This window comes from Macaca fascicularis, chromosome 8 (assembly GCF_037993035.2).
Source record: "Macaca fascicularis isolate 582-1 chromosome 8, T2T-MFA8v1.1".
Taxonomy (NCBI): domain Eukaryota; kingdom Metazoa; phylum Chordata; class Mammalia; order Primates; family Cercopithecidae; genus Macaca; species Macaca fascicularis.
This window is the reverse complement of record NC_088382.1, coordinates 137,016,949-137,033,737: the sequence shown is the minus strand read 5'-3', so window position 1 is coordinate 137,033,737 and position 16,789 is coordinate 137,016,949. Positions and strand designations below refer to the sequence as shown.

Here is a 16,789-nt window from a genome sequence, read left to right as displayed (position 1 = left end):
CCACAAGCATCCTCATGTCTTTACTAAGGGTATGACATTTTATTTGATAAAAATAAAACACAATAAAAAAATCTTATGATAGAACTGACATGATGAGATGGAAAACCTAGTCAATCTCGTATTTTCTCAGAGTTTTAAAGAGTTGTGCAGTTATTGATTAACTTAGGAAGATATTTATCATTCATCTACTTGATTCAATGCTGTACACACTCACAATTTGCTCAATATAATTTTATTGTGAATCTTGAGCCTTGTGGTAATTTTCCAGAATACATTGGGTTCTTTATTCTAGGACTGGGATGTGGAGTTCAATTCTAAGCAAATTTTTCTATTGGGACAATTGCAAATTTAAAACGATTAGCTTTAAATAGAGCATTGTTTCTTATCATGGATTATTTTGGTTCTTAAATGTCTGTCAAAGTAATAATAGGAGATTTGAGCTATTTTAAATATTTCAAAAGTCCAACACATTTATCAATGATTAGGTTGCATGTACTAATTAAATTTCAAGGTTCTTTAGTATTAGCTAAAATTACACTAATTTCAATGTGCGGTCACATTGATGAGCATGAATGACAGTCTTAAGTGATGATAGCTTCTTTGCTGAGCAGTGTCCCTGTGTAAAGATGTATACCTCTCCAATCATCTTTGGAGGACCTAAGATCAATTTTCATGAAATAGTATTCATTAGACATTTCTGGGAAGGAACTCATTCTAAGGAAAAGTTCAGTCAAGTAGCTCAAGTTCAGGCCAATGGGAATGAAGGACTGTTGAAGGGAAGGCAGGATTTATAACACAAAACTATCTGGGTGGTCTCAGAACTTAGTCACTGAGAGCCTGGGCTTTGGAATATTACATATCTTCACTTGAATCCTAGCTTACCAATTCTTGCTGGGTAATTTTGGACATTGGCCAATCCTGTAGAGCCCCTGTTTTCTCATTTGTGAGGTGGGAATCATCATGGGTACTACATAAGTTTGTATTAGGGAGGGGGACTATGCATGAAAACTATTGCTCTAAGTTCTCCATAAAGAAAAAAGTGGCTATGTTCTGTCCTACTCTGTCCAGGCCTTCTCATGCCTTCAACCATTGCCCACGTCCACAGCCCAGTCATCATCATCCGCTTAGTTGCAATGTAACTCCACACGTGTCTCGGCCAATTCACTAACCTCTACACAATGCAGCAAGATGGCACTGGCAGTATGGGACCTAGATCCTGGGTGTTGGAGCCAGGCAACATGGCTTGCTAAAGGCAATGTACAGTAGACAGAGTTTGAAGACAGCTCCTAATAACCTACACCCTTTTATTATCCCCTCCTGTTGAGTGTGAAATGACCCTGTTAATATGATGATACATGGCAAAAAGGATTTTGTAGAGGTAATTGGGGGCCCTAATCAGTTGAGTTCATTGAAAGGGAGATTATTCAGGTGGGCCTGACCCAATTACATGAGCTGTATGTATCTGCAGATCAGAGACAAATGAAGTCAGAGACTCAAAGCATGAGAGATGCTCAACATGATACTCTCCACTGCTGGCTAAGACAGAGGGAGCCATGTGGCAACAAACAGATTGTCTTTTAGTGGCCAAGAATGGCAGCTTCAGATGACAGCCAGCAAGGAAATGGGAACCTCTGTCCTACAGCAACAGGGAACTGAATTCTACCAACAAACTAAATGAGCTGGGGAGAGGACCTCTCATTCCAGATGAGATGAGCTTGAGTTTGGTAAACATTATGATTTCAACCTTGTGAGTCCCTAAACACAGAACCTAGCTAGGCCATGCCCAGACTCCTGACTCATGTAAACTATAAACTAACAAATAGGTGTCATTTTAAGCTGCTAACTTTGTGTGAGTCTGTCTTAGAGTAATAAAAAACAAGTACAGAATAATTGCCTACCTGGAGTTTCTGGGTAATTAGGAGCATGAGAGAATCTCACTGGGGCTTTCTGGCACCTGGAAGGTCTTCCCTATGGACTGGCAGAATACTTCCTGTTCAAGCAAGTCTCTCCAAAGCAATGGAGATCATGAAAACCTGCACTCATTGACACTCCCCCAATCTGCTTAGTTGTGTTAGACTTTGTTAAATATGTATTTATTTTGCATATCGAATATATATCAGTCATGCAGCAGACAGATACAAAACTTACACTGGGTAATGGAGGAGAGTTTTATAAATGGACTCTATGCAAAGGCTTAGAGACATAAATGTGGGAGTGTGCAGTACCCCAAAGGTTAGCAATAGCAGTGAACTCTCAGTACCCCTAGGGAATAATCTCCTGTTTTCTAGATCTCTTTCCCAACTGACTGACTTTGATGGTATATGATTCCCAACAGCTTTCTGAGTAAGGTTGTCTGATAGACAACAGTTTTGGGAAAATTGAGTGTCTAAAAATATCTTTGTTATCTCCTCACACATTGGACTACGGGTATGGGATTTTAGGTTGGAAAACATTTTTGTTCAGGTGTTTGAAAATGTTATTCCATTGTCTTCTAGTTTTTGATGTTGCTGTTAAGCCCAATGTCATTGTAACTTTTCATGCTTTAAAGGCAATTTTTTATTCTCCTATCGCATCATTTAGTATCTTTTTATTCTTGGAGTTTTAAATTTTGTCATGATGTCCCATGATGTGGGTATTTCTTTTTTCATGATGCAGGAAACCTGTTAAATCCCTTTAGTCTAGAAAGCCATGTATCTTGATTCTATGCATATTTTTTAAAAAATTCCTAATTTCCTCCCATGTAATCTCTGTCATTTTTTTCCTAGAACTAATATTTGTTAGATATTAGACCCCCAGAGAATTGTCTAATTTTCTTACCTTTCTCCAGTATTTTCTATTTCATCAACTTTTATTTTTTCAAATTTCTGAACAGTTCTTCAACTTAGTATTCCAATTATCCTCCCTTTTTCTTGACATTTTAATGTTTGCTTTCACAACAATTCCAAGGATATTTTTCTTTTGTAAATGCTTACTTTGTTCTCTGTTTTATATATTCAAGATTTTCCTCAATTATTTTATGATATTTTGGCACTCTACTAATGACTAGAATGAAGCACTGGAAAGTTAATTAGAGGTGCTGTGTATGTGATTGGGGCTGTCAACTGGTTGACCTCACCGTAGAGTGATGAGAAGAGGATCTGCCATTTTGTTATGATAGTATCTGAATGTTTGTTTTCCTCCTGAGACAGATAATCTCCATGGAGAAGAATTCTCCAGTGTCACAGGTGGGGAATAGAGACCTGAATGACAGCATTAGGGAAAAATCATAAATAGCACTTTTCAAAATGTATATTTTGACTTAATTTTTACATTTTTGATATATCTTCTTATATCCACCCTCAGATAGGCCTAGTGTCTCCATGTTCTGGTCTTCTCTGATACAGCCTCTGTAGATACTAAGTGTTGGGGAGGAAGTAGTTGTTTGGTTATTAGGACTAGACAGTGAATCTATGGTTCTAACTCCTCCTTACACATATTGTCAATCAACCCTCTCATTTTTTTCCCCTTTCAAATACACTGGATGCCAATGAGCCATTATCTTTTCTGCATCGTCTGATGTTAACTAGCTTTTGACATCCCTAATATGGACTTAGTTTTCCACTTGTTCTGCTCTGATCAGTTGGCTACCTCTATCCTTTTGTTTCCCATAGTTAACAATTTAGTTGACATCTCACAATTGATATCATTACCTTTCCAGTTCTCTTTGTTCTTGTAAGTTTATATCGTTTTTTCATTCCTTTACAATCATTTTATTGGTTTGCATAAAAGAACAGAGTAAAAGCAAAGATTCAAGCTGCCATGTTTAACTGGGCATTTTCTGTGCTACTCTTCTTAGGAGAATTATCTCACTCAATCCTCACAGCAGCTCTAGGAGCTAGGTGCTGTTATTGCCACCTTCTTAAAGGTAAAGAAATACAGATATTAGGCCTATTGCCAACATCACTCAGCAGGTAGGTGAAGGGGCTGGGATTTGACCTGAGCTCTTTTGACTTTATTCAGGACCTGTATTTTTTATCTTTTGGCAATATATTCTTTTAAACATCTAATATTTGAATTTGTAGGAGTCTTATATTACTTTCCTGGAGTTACATTTGTCTTCCATATTTCTGCCACATTCTATAAGGGAACCTTATTTACATTTCAGTGATTTGCTGTCTTTTCCTTGGCTATAGATCACACTGCTGATTAATTTGACACATGTTCAAACTATCTGAGATGAATATTTATATTTATTTTATGTATATTTTCTCCTGGGAGGTACCCTTTCCTAGAGTCTATGCCTGGCATCTATATCTTCAACTAAGAAGAAAATGTATTTAAGGACATGTGCATGGAGAGTGTCACTGGATCTGGAGTCAGTAGGCTTTCACGTTAGTCCTGCATCTACCAGCTGCTAGCTGCATTGTATTAGAAATTCATACAAACTCTGAGTTTTAGCTTTCTTTTCTGAACCGTGGATTAATTATTCCCATCCTCCTTGCTATTACAGGATAGCCAAAAACAAATTTTAAAAAGCAAGAGAATATTCTGTAATTCTAAGACAGTCTTCATTAAGCTGTCATTCATTTACAATCATCCAAATTTTGACCACATCCACGTATCACTTTCACTGTTATTTAGTATTTAGTAAATATATTTGTCTTAAGTCAATTTACTTCTTTTTTGCTTAAATACATTTATTTATAAAGGGAAATTAATGGAAAGAAAAAAAGAAAAAAAAAAAAACACAGGCTCAAACTATAGGAACGATCAAGGCCCAAGAGAGAAAGTGTTGCTCATGGATGTGTTCAGGAAGAGCAGACAGGAACGGATCTTGGGCTTGGGGACCAGTTTTTCATTGCGTTGGCTCAAGAAATTGGCACGAAATGAGCAGAATGAGTAAGGGAGAGGAAGATCCAAGGCAGCAGGTTGACCCACTGAAAGAAGTGAACTCCAATCTGAGAAGGAAGGTTGGAGTAGAATGGGATGGAGGCTTTTGATTGAGTGGTAGGATGGGGCACTGAAGCTAGAAAGAGACCGTGACAGAGAAACTAGAGTCAGGGGTTTCAAGAAACATTTAGTTTAAGGACATCATGTAAGGGTCAAAGCTGAAAAATTGGGAGAGCTTGAGGAGATCTAAAACTGCTTTGGGGATGAGGGGATGCTTGAAAAGTTAGGGATGATTAATAGGATTTAGGAAATGGAAACTGCCACGTAGATGGAGCCATGGTGTTACTGCAGCATAGTAAGCCAGCACCCCAATTTGGAAGTGACAGGTCTTTCAGGAAACGTGGTAATGGAATATGTGTCTTCCTCATTTTAAGTTTTATAGCATTTCTTCCTGGGATTAAACTCTGAGAGCAGGAATGCCCATCAGCAAGGGATAAGAAAAGTCAGGATATCAGTCTTGGGTGAAACAGTCAATATATCCCACCCAAAATTATTTTGCGTATTGTATAATACCACATGTATATACACCATATTTTGGAAAACGCTACTTTAAAGCATTCCACAAATATATGGAATTACTTACAATTAGTTCTTGGAACAAACTCTATTGTCCTTACAATTCTCCTCCATTCTTCCCTGGTAACTATATCCTGGTGTCTAGGAACTAAAAATGATCCCATGGGCACAGTTGGCTATGTGTTTATATGGCATCTGGGGAGCCATTGGAGGATTGGGCGTGGTAAAATTATAAACATACTGAAGTTCAAACTTAGAACACCTTTTAACATCTGGCAAATATAAACCATCCCCCTTTTTCATTTTTGTTTGGGCCTTTCTCAAAAAACCAAAAGTTCTTGCTCTAACAATCTTGGCTTAGACAGGAGACGGTCTGAAGTAAATGCGGTAGAAACAGTTACATCATAAACTATTCCAAGACGTGTCCTAAAATGGGAAATCTAGGAGATAGCTCAGTGCTCCATCTTGCTGGTTTCCCATACTGGAAAGCCAAGGACAAAGGAAGATTAAATTTTCTAAGCATTATCTTGGGATTGGGGTTTCATGCTTGGGAGGCCCACGCCTGAAGTTCTGCCTAAGAACAGACAGATAGCAGCAGCTCAAAGCCTGATCTACACAACTTTAGCTAGAGCAGGGTCATTTAAAAGGATAGTGGTCATTGTTAATTTTCAGCATGTGCATAAACAGGAGGAAACAATGAGGAAATTGTTTAAGAAGGAGAAAAAAAACCTCCTATAGCCCTCTGTTTCTCCCTCCCTTCCTTCCTTTCCTGCAAATGACTGCTTGCTTAATACCAAACTAACCATTGTGCTTTTGAGAATCCATGATTACTGCTTGGGCTGGAAGGTAGTAAGATTTTGAGGCCAGAGGGGAGGTCAGAAGTCATCTAATTCAGTCCTCTCACTTTGAAATAAGAAACTTACAGCCCAGTGAAGTGAAATGATGATCCCAAGGTCACCCAATTGGTTAGTAGCAGAATCAGGCCTAGGTCAGTATTCCCTGCCTCCATCTGTTGTAAATCCTCTTGGACAGGCTTTGTGGCAAGCTACCAGCAAAGCTTATTGGAAAGCATTTAAGAACGTTAGAGTGTCTGCAGATGTGATTTTAAAGGTTATTTATTTGTTTTACTGCAGATCATGACTTCCCCTCCATCCGTCTTCTTGTTTCAGGGCCAGATTCTGCCCTTTGATGTTCTTTGTGGCATTCTCGTTGTCTTTGGCCCGAATCTGAAGCAGGGCTTGACCCAAAGCTACTGGTGCCTTTGTTTGCTCCCAGAGGACTTCCCCTCCTCCCAGGAGACTCAGCAAAATCAGTTGTCTTAGAAATACTTTCTACACAAGATGCATCCTGCTGGGTCCGTGTCATTGAATCTTTGACCTGGAAGAGACCTCTGAGGCCATCAGTCCAACCCCTGACCCAGTTCAGGCATGTCTTCCAAAAATTCCCTGGCATATGGTCACATAGTCTTGTGGCTGGAAGATACCTTGGAGACCAAAGAATATCTTGATTTCTTTTTGCAGGTAAAGAAGCTTAGATTCAAAGGGGAAATGATTCATCTCCATACAGGTGGCAGAGCTAAAATTGTAATTCATGTTTCTGACCCTGAGTCTACTGTCCACTGTTCCATTCAACTTCTGATTATTCTTCTAACAATTGTCCAGTGAATTATCCCTGTCTTTATTTGTTGATCATCATTAATTTACTAAGCCCTTATTTTACCCTGTAGTAATAGTTAAGAAAAATAGACATTTAACTAGATAAAAAGACCACACAAGAATGGTCTTCATTCCCTAAAACAATTGTGTTTTATTTATTTATTTATTTATTTATTTATTTATTTATTTATTTATTTTTAGGTTCTTTTGGTTTGTTTGTTTTGTTTGTTTGTTTTTGAGATAGAGTTTCACTCTGTCACCCAGGCTGGAGTGCAGTGGCACAATCTTGGCTCACTGCAACCTCCACCTCCCTGGTTCAAGGGATTCTTCTGCCTCAGCCTCCCGAGTAGCTGGGACTACAGGCACACACCACCATGCCCGGCTAATTTTTCTATTTTTAGTAAGACAGCGTTTCACCATCTTGGCCAGGCTGGTCTTGAACTCCTGACCTCATGGTCCGCATGCCTAAGCCTCCCAAAGTGCTGGGATTACAGGCGTGATCCACCGCACCCAGCCCTTTTGTTTTTTTTTTTAATGCTGCTGTAACAAGTTCTGAAAACTTTGGTTTAAGCCAAGACATATTTATTGTCTTAGTTGTGGAGGTCAGATGCCTGATGTTTCTGGGCTAAACTCAGGCTGTTGGCCGCGTTGTTTTCCTTTTGGAGACTCTAGGGAGAATCTGTTTCCTTGCCTTTTCCAGCTTCCAGAGACTGTAACATTCCTGTTCATGGTGTGGCACCTGCCTCCATCTTCAAAGTACATTGCTGTAACTCTGCTTCCATCATTTCTGACTCTCTCTCACCTACCTCTTTGCTTTATAAGGCCCTTGTGATTACATTTGGCCCATCTTAATAATCCAGAAAAATCTCCCTATTTTGTGATCCCTAATATAATCGTATCTACAAAATCCCTTTTGCCATGTAAGCTGACACGTTCACAGGTTCTTGGAATTTGGACCTGGATGACTTTGGAGAAGCATTATTCTGCCTACCACAGCGACTGTTGACAGAGCAGTCCAGTGCTGTCACTGACATATTAAGAAAGAAAGCCGTTGCAGAAAACAGATGCTTGAACCAAGTTGTGAGGGATGTGAAGCGTTCACTAGCCAGGGCAGATAAAATAGGGAATGATGAGTAGAAAGAAGAGCATGTTCAGAGCTGCTCAGATATGAGAGTGAGCACATGGCACCTTTGGGGAATGCTGAGTACTCAGGATGACTAGGAAAGACTATTATCCTATTAAAAATGCATTCTTAAAGTCTCAACAAGTTTCACACATAATGCAGTTAGGATAAGAGATGCAAAGAGATATCCAACTAACTCAAGGTAATATTGTAAATGGCACATTCATAAGGATTGAAAGAGGAGGAATATAATGAGAGAGGGAGGTTTGTATCTTAAGTCTGCTGTTGAGGGACAAGAATAATCAGAAAGGGTCAAGTGGTGTGAACTGCCCAAAATAGAAAGTCTGGAGAGGCCTCAAGGGTAAGAAATATTTATTTTTAAAAAGGAAGAGTGCTACAGCACACATAATCTTTTGCGGGGAGGTCAGAACTTAACTATGTGACATCACATATGGGAAACATTCATTGTTGTCAATCAAATGCCAGAAGCTGCTGAATTTAGATCCAACGGTGACTCTCAAACTTCATCTTTGCACAGTAGCTTATTTGAAAATTTACTTGGGGTTGTCTTTGGCTATACTTCATCATGATGATCTTTTCCAACAAATTTAAAATTTGTTCAATTTAGAAGTTTTCCCTCATACTTTTTTTTTGCACCTTCTTCAACTTTCTTTCTAGCAAGGACATATCCAAATGAATGAATGTTAATAAATGTAAAAATGCAGATTTTATGCTAGGTCTTCAGATGTGAAGAACTGCAATATGTATAAGAGACTCCTATTTCTGACTATACTATCAATAGATGTGCCCACAGTTCATTGGGTCTCACAAAGAACATCGTAATTCCCACATGTTCTATTACCGCAATTTGGATGGCAATTACATTTTTATCAGCAAGCAGTTATTGATACTAATTATGTCTCAGGTTGTCTTATAAGCTCAAGGGATAGAGGAACATATAAAATATTGCATTCTCAATGGATAGTTTTATATCTTAGACCTAGGACCTAGAGATGTCCTAGGCAATATTAATTTTTTTGGCACCCTCCAATCACTCCCAAGTAATTTACTTGCATCCTTTAGCTCCTTGAATCCTCTTTACCCAAATTTTGTACAAAAGGAACCAGGAACAGTAGCAAGCTCATGGTAGCCGCTCAATCAGTGGGTTTGGAACAAATGAGGACATTTAAGTAAAAATCTGGAGGTAAATTGCCTGTGCCCACAGAGCTATTAATTGACAGTGCTGAACTTGAACCCATATCTATCTATTTTCAAAGCCCTTTCTATTTGCACACCAAAAAGCTGCTGATGACTGATAAAAATAATGACTAATATTTATTAAACTTCTGTGATATGTCAGATACTATTCTGTTTCATATGCATTAAGTCAATGCTTCATTTGAATAAAAAACTTACAAAAACTTCACTGAAAGAAAATCTTTTGTGATAGATGTTGTTGGTATCCCCACTTTTCATGTCAAGTAACAAAGACTGAAAAGTTATGGAATTTTCTTAGCATTATCAGCTATGTAAATTATATAGAGAAAATTGAACACAGACAGGCTTATTCAAGGACCCATCTTATTATCTACAGTGAACCTGGTTTACAGAACAAAGACTGTGAAAGATTTAGGAGAGTAAGGGCACAGTCACTAGAGGTATGGAGAATGATGACTATAGAAAATTTCAGATAAGGGTATATTAATAGACACAACCTACCTAAATTCTCTCTTCTGGTAGTTTAAAATCATGATCAGTAGAGTCTTAGATAACTTGTGGTCATATCTCAGGCCCACTGTAGAGTCTGAGGGTACATCAATTGGACTCCTACTTATAGTGGTTCTCCTTGTATCTGTTATATATTTTAGGCTTCTCTATATGGTTTAATTTTGAATAATGGTTTTATAGTACTAAAAGTCAGAAAAGTCATTTTCCTACTTATAATATCTGGGTGTAGTCATCAAAGCTTCCTCTAATATCTCTGCTGGTGGGGAATTAATTACACAGTGATATGGCTTATTTTAGTTTCTGATATATCTGTATATTAGATAGATCTTTGCTTAGGTCAACCTGGCTGATGGTGTTGTTTAGATTTTCTGTGTGTTTATTGATTTTCTTAATATTTGTTCTATCAATTACTGAGAGACAAGTGTTGAAGACTTCAACTTTAGTTGTAGATTTGTCTATTTCTCCTTTCAGTTCTATCAGCTTTTATTTCATATATTTGAAAGCTCTATTGTTAGGTGATTAAACATTCAGGATTGCTATGTCTTCTTGGAGAATAAACTTATCCCTGTAATATTCCCTATTTCGAAGCCTACTTAGTCTGATGCAGTATTGTTACTTAATTTTTTAAAATTAGTTTGTGAATGTTATATCTTTTCCCATCCTTCTACTTTAAACCTTAGTATATCTTTGTATCTGAAGGCATGGAAAACATAACATTGCATCTTGCTTTTTATCCAGTCTGATAATCTCCATCTTTTAATACACCTATGTGTGTTTTGATTATGGTTACTCTAATTATTTGATATACTTTGATTAATATCTGCTATTTTGCTAGCTATTTTCTATTTGCTCAATCTTTATTTATTTTCTTACTTTCCACTTTCTTTCGAATTGAGTATTAATAATCCCATGGTATCTCCACTTTGGCTTATGTATTTGTATCTCTTTTTAAAAATGCTTTCAGTGGTAGCCGTAGGGTTTATAGTATGCATCTTTGGCTAATCAGCATCTGTATCTTCAAATACGAACAGGGCATGATGGCTCACATCTATAATCCCAGCTCTTTGGGAGGCTGAAATAGGAGGATTGTTTGAGGCCAGCAATTTGAGGCCAGCCTGTGCAACACAATGAGAACTCATCTCCTAAAGTAACTAACTAAATAAAAATTAGCCAGGTGTGGTGGCACATGCCTCCAGTCCCAGCGACTTGAAAGGCTGAGGTGGGAGGATTACTTGAGCCTAGGAGTTCAAGGCTGCAGTGAGCAACGATCATGCCACTGCACTCTCTGAGTGGGCAACAGAATGAGATTTTGTTTCAAATAAAAAGAAAAAGAAATAAAATGATACCACTTCAGGTGTAGTTTAAGTACCTTAAACGAGAGTGACTCCTAGTTCCTCCTCCCAACATTCGTGCTACTGTCAGTCATTTTACTTTTATACACGATATACAAAGAATATACATATTGCTATTATTTTACTGTAGATTTTTAAATAATCTTTATGAATAATTAAAAAATAATTTTTAAAGGCTTTATCTGTACTTTCTTATATGCAATTTTTAGGAGTTTTCATTTCTTTTCATAGACCCAAATGTCTGTCTGGTTAATTCCTTCTGCCCAGAGAATTTCCTTTGTACTGCAGGCATGCTGGTAATAAATTCTGTCAGTTCTTGTTTGACTAAAAAAGTTTTATGATTCCTTCATTAAAAACATTTTCTTTTCACCATGGATAGAATTTTACTTTACAGTATTTTTTTTCTTCCTCTCAAGACTTTAAAGATGCTACTCCATTATCTTCTGGAGTAAAGATGTTACTCCATTATCTTCTGGCTTATATAGCTTCTGACAAAAAGTCTTTGTTTTTTTATGGATGTAATATGTCTTTTTTCAGTTTCGCTGCCTTCAAGATTTTATTTCTGCCTTTGTTCTACAGCAGTTCAAATACAATATTTATAGTGGGGTGTGTGTGTGTGTGTGTCCTGTTTCATATTCTCTGGGCTTTCTGGATATGTGATTTAATGTCTTTCATTAATTTTAGAAAATTTTCAGCCATTATCTCTTCAAAGATTTCTTTTGTCCCATTCTCTCTCTTCTCTGGAATTCCAAAGACATGTACTGAATGTTAAATAGTTTGATATTTTGAATAGCTCTAGGGTGACCTACTATTTTTTCCACTATTCTTGCTCTGTTTGTATGTTGTATTTCAGATTGTATAATTTCTAATTACCTACCTTCAAGTTCTCTATTAATTTTTCAGTTGCATCAAATCTACTGATGAGCCCATCAAAGGCATGCTTCATCTCTGTTACACTTTTATTCATTTCTAACATTTGCAATTAATTATTTCTTAAAAATTTGATCTCTTTGCTAAATTCATTCAACCGATCGTGCAACTTATGTATCTTTTTCACTAGAGTCTTTAACGTCTTAATCAGTTGTTTTAAATTCCCTGACATTTTCAACATCTATTTCATTTCTGAGTCTGGTTCCATTGATTTAGCTGTTCCTTGACATTATGTTTTATTTCTTTCTGTCTTATATTTTTGTATACCTCATAATATTTTTATATGACAAGACTGAGATATGTAATTTTTATGAATCAATTGGGTATACTGTGAATTTTGCCAGGATTTTGGGGGAAGATAGTCTTTGGTTTGAGTCATTTAAGTCAAAAATTAACCTCAGTTTGAGATTTGTTAATGATATGCTTATGGTATTTGGCCATTCTTGCATTGCTATAAAGAAATACCTGAGGCTGGGGAATTTATTTCATAAAAAGAAGTTTAATTGGCTCATTGTTCTACAGGTTTTATAGGAAGCAAGTTGCTGGTGTCTGTTTCTGGTGAGGCCACAGGAAGCATACAATTATGGCAGATGATGACAGGGAGCCAATATGTCACACAGTGAGAGTGAGAGCAAGAGAGAGAGTGGAGGGAGATACCACACTCTTTTAAACAACCAGATCTCATGTGAACACACTCATTATGAAGGGGATGGCACTAAGCCATTCATGAGGGATCTGCTCCCATGATTCAGAGACCTCCCACCAGATTCCACCTCCAAAACTGGGGATTAGATTTCAACATTAGCTTTGAAGGGGACGAACATCCAAACTATATCATTCTCCCTCTGGCCCCCAAATCTCCTGTACTTCTTACATTGCAAAATACAATCATCTTTTCCCAAGGTCCCCCAAAGTCTTAGCTCTTCCCAACATCAAGTCCTAAGTCTCATCTGAGACTTACATCCTTTCACCTAGGAGCCTGTAAAATCAAAATAAATTATTTACTTCCAAGATACAATGGAGATACAGGCACTGATTAAACATTCCCATTTTAAAAGAGAGTCAAATTGGCCAAAATAAGGGGGCTGCAGGCTCCACACAAGTCTTAAATTCAGTAGGACTGTCATTAAATCTTAAAGTTTCAAGATAATCGCCTTTGATTCTTTGCCCTGAATCTTGGTATGAGGGGTGGGCTCCTAAGGCATTGGGCAGCCCCACTCCTGTGGCTTCCCTGGGTGAAGCCCATGTAGCTGCTTTCATGGGTTGTAGTTGAATGCCTGTGACTGTGACTTTTCCAGGCTCAGGATGTAAGCTACTAGTGGATCTACCATTTTAGGGGCTGGAAGGTAGAGGCCCCATTCCTACCAGTGAATTCACTAGGCAGTGTCTCAGTGAAGACTCTGTGTGGAGGCTCCAACCCCACATTTCCCCTTGGCACTACCCTAGCAGAGACTCTCTGTGGGGGCTCTGCTCCTGTACAGGCTTCTGCCTGGTCACCCACGCTTTCTTACATATCCTCTGAAATCTAGGTAGAAGTTACCAAGCCTCCTTTACTTTTGCATGCTAAATACCTGCAGGCTTAACACAATATGGAAGCCACCAAGGCTTACAGAATGTGCTTTCCAGAGCTATGACCTGAGCTGTACCTGGGGCCTTTTGAGTGAGGCTGGAACTGGAGTGGCCTAGATGCAGAGAGCAGTGTCCTAAGGCTGTACAGGTCAGTGGGCACCTGGGTCTGGCCCATGAAATCATTCTTTGCTCCTTGGTCTCTGAGCCTGTGATGAGAGAGGTTGCTTGAAGATGTCCAAAATGCCTTTCAGGCCTTTCCCTGTTGTCTTGGTTACTAGCACTTGGCTCCCTTTTAATCATGCTGATCTCTCCAGCAAGTGGGTCCTCTGCAGCCTGCTTAGATTCTCCCCTTGAAAATGAGCTTTTCTTTTCTACCACATGGCGAAGCTACATATTTTCCGAATTTTTATACTTTGCTTTCTTTTTAAATATAAATCCCAGCTTTAAGTCATTTCTTTGCTCCTGCATCTGAGTATAAGCTGTTAGAAGCAGTCGGGTCACATCTTAAATGCTTTGCTGCTTAGAAATTTCTTCTCCCACATATCCTAAGTCATCACTCTTAAGTTCAGGCTTCCAAAGATCTCTACAGCATAAACACAATGAAGCCAAGTTCTTTGCTAAGGCATAACAAGAGTGACCTTTGCTCCAGTTCTCAATAAGTTCCTCATTTCCATCTGAGACCTCATCAGCCTGGACTTCACTGTCCATATCACTTTCAGCATTTTGGTCTCAATCATTTAACCAGCCTCTAAGAAGTTTCAAACATTCCCTCATCTTCCTATTTTCTTCTGCACTCCTCAAAGTCTTCTTATCTCAGGCCTATTACCCAGTTCCAAAGTTGCTCCCACATTTTCAGGTATCTTTATAGCAATGCCCCACTCCTCAGTACCGATTTTCTGTGTTAGTCCATTCTCACATTGCTATAAAGAATACCTGAGGCTGGGTAGCCTATAAAGAAAAAAAAGGCCCAGGGGCAGTGGCTGATGCCTGTAATCCCAGCACTTTGGGAGGCCATAGCAGGTGGATCGCCTGAGGTCAGGAGTTCAAGACCAGTCTGGCTAACATGGTGAAACCCCATCTCTACTAAAAATGCAAAATTTATTACTTTTTTTTGGTGGTGGGTGCCTGTAATCTCAGCTACTCAGGAGGCTAAGGCAGGAGAAATGCTTGAACCCAGGAGGTGGAGGTTGCAGTGAGTTGAGATCATACCACTGTACTTCAGCCTGAGCAACAAAGTGAGACTCTGTCTCAAAAAAAAAGAAAAAAGGTTTAATTGACTCATGATTCTTCAGGCTTTACAGAAAACATAATGCTGACATCTGCTTCTGGTGAAGCCTCAGGAAGCTTACAGTCACGGCAGAAGGTGACAGGGAGCCAGCATATCCCATGGTAAGAGTGGGACCAAGAGAGAGAGGGAGGAGGTGCCACACCCTTTTAAACAACCAGATCTTATGTGAACTCACTCATCACCAAGGGGACAGTGCTAAGCCATTTACAAGGGATCCATCCCCATGATTCAAACATCTCCTCCATGCCTCACCTCCAACACTGGGGATTACATTTCCACAAGAGATTTAGAGGGGAGAAATATCCAAATTATGTAACTTACCTTTCCTGCACAATAAGATTTAAGTTCTAGAGGTACGTTGTGTTTAGACTGGAGACTCATGTGCAAGATGTGTTCCTCGGGATCTGCTCCACTGTCAGGTTTAGGTCTTTTTTCTGATGTTATAAGATGATTTTTTCACATGCTCTTGTCCTCTCATAGCAGGAACCTGCTGCTGACTGAGGAGAGAAACAGAGTGTTTTCTGCTGTTTGAATTGAGGCTCAGTTTCACATAGGCATTGTGTTCCTGAATACCCCGATAGTGGTGCCTTCTCCATGATACTGCCCTTTCCTAAACTGCAAGAGACCTGTTTATCTGAGCTCAGCATGTATTCTTGCTTTTCTTTCAGAGATAGAGAGTCTATTTTTATTGCTTCTCCCCAGATGCAGTGGGTCTTCACCGCTGTCCCAAGGCCAACATTGTTTGTTGCCTTTTTCTTACAAGCTTAAGCTATGTGTTCTACAGAAGAGATATAGTGAAGAATCTCTGTAAGGCTTTATTCCAATCCTACACTGGCTGCTATTTTTCTCTTTGAAATATGAGCCATGAGGAAATTTTTCTTAGGATTCTCACCCTGCCTCCAATCATCTTACAGCTGATGAAATTTGTAGTCTATTGAGAAGAGCCAATGAATAGCGTGAATCCCATTTCTCTATGGCTTCCAGGGATTCCATAATCTTATGTTAACCCATACTCAGCCTTTACCAATTTTTAAAACATTAGTTGAGTTATCGTCAACAGGCTGTATGGTTACTGGGGGCGTCTATCCTAAGAAAACATGTGTTCATGTCCTGGCTCTTCCTGAAGGCATTTTTCTTACTTTTTATTTAGGACCAGTTTGTTGTCCTGCGACCTCAGTTCTCTGATTAGTTACAAAAGTAAAGATAAAAATAAAAAGCTGTGAATTTGCAGATTCTTTTTTTTTTTTTTTTTGAGACGGAGTCTCGCTCTGTCGCCCAGGCTGGAGTGCAGTGACCGGATCTCAGCTCACTGCAAGCTCCGCCTCTCGGGTTCACGCCATTCTCCTGCCTCAGCCTCCAGAGTAGCTGGGACTACAGACCCCCGCCACCGCGCCTGGCTACTTTTTTTGTATTTTTTTGTAGAGACAGGGTTTCACCGTGTTAGCCACGATGGTCTCCGTCTCCTGACCTCGTGATCCACCCGTCTCGGCCTCCCAAAGTGCTGGGATTACAGGCTTGAGCCACCGTGCCCAGCCGAATTTGCAGATTCTTTAGCATTATGTCCTAGTACCTCTAGGAGTGCTACTCTTTCCTGCTTTCTATATCCTAAGTAGAAGCCAAAAGTCTTTCACAGCTTTTTTTTTCACATTTATTGAGGTATAATTGATAAATAAATATTGTATATATTTAAGGTGCATAG

At 38.9% G+C, this 16,789-nt stretch overlaps 1 long non-coding RNA gene across 1 annotated transcript in view; it reads right to left on the bottom strand.

Annotated features, from left to right (window-relative positions):
• LOC107130692 (uncharacterized) overlaps nucleotides 1-16,789 on the bottom strand; it is a 530,980-nt gene that overhangs the window by 59,407 nt on the left and 454,784 nt on the right. The window contains exon 5 of the long non-coding RNA XR_010577486.1: nucleotides 15,412-15,587. This is a non-coding gene — a long non-coding RNA (uncharacterized lncRNA). The remainder of the gene's footprint in view (nucleotides 1-15,411; nucleotides 15,588-16,789) is intronic.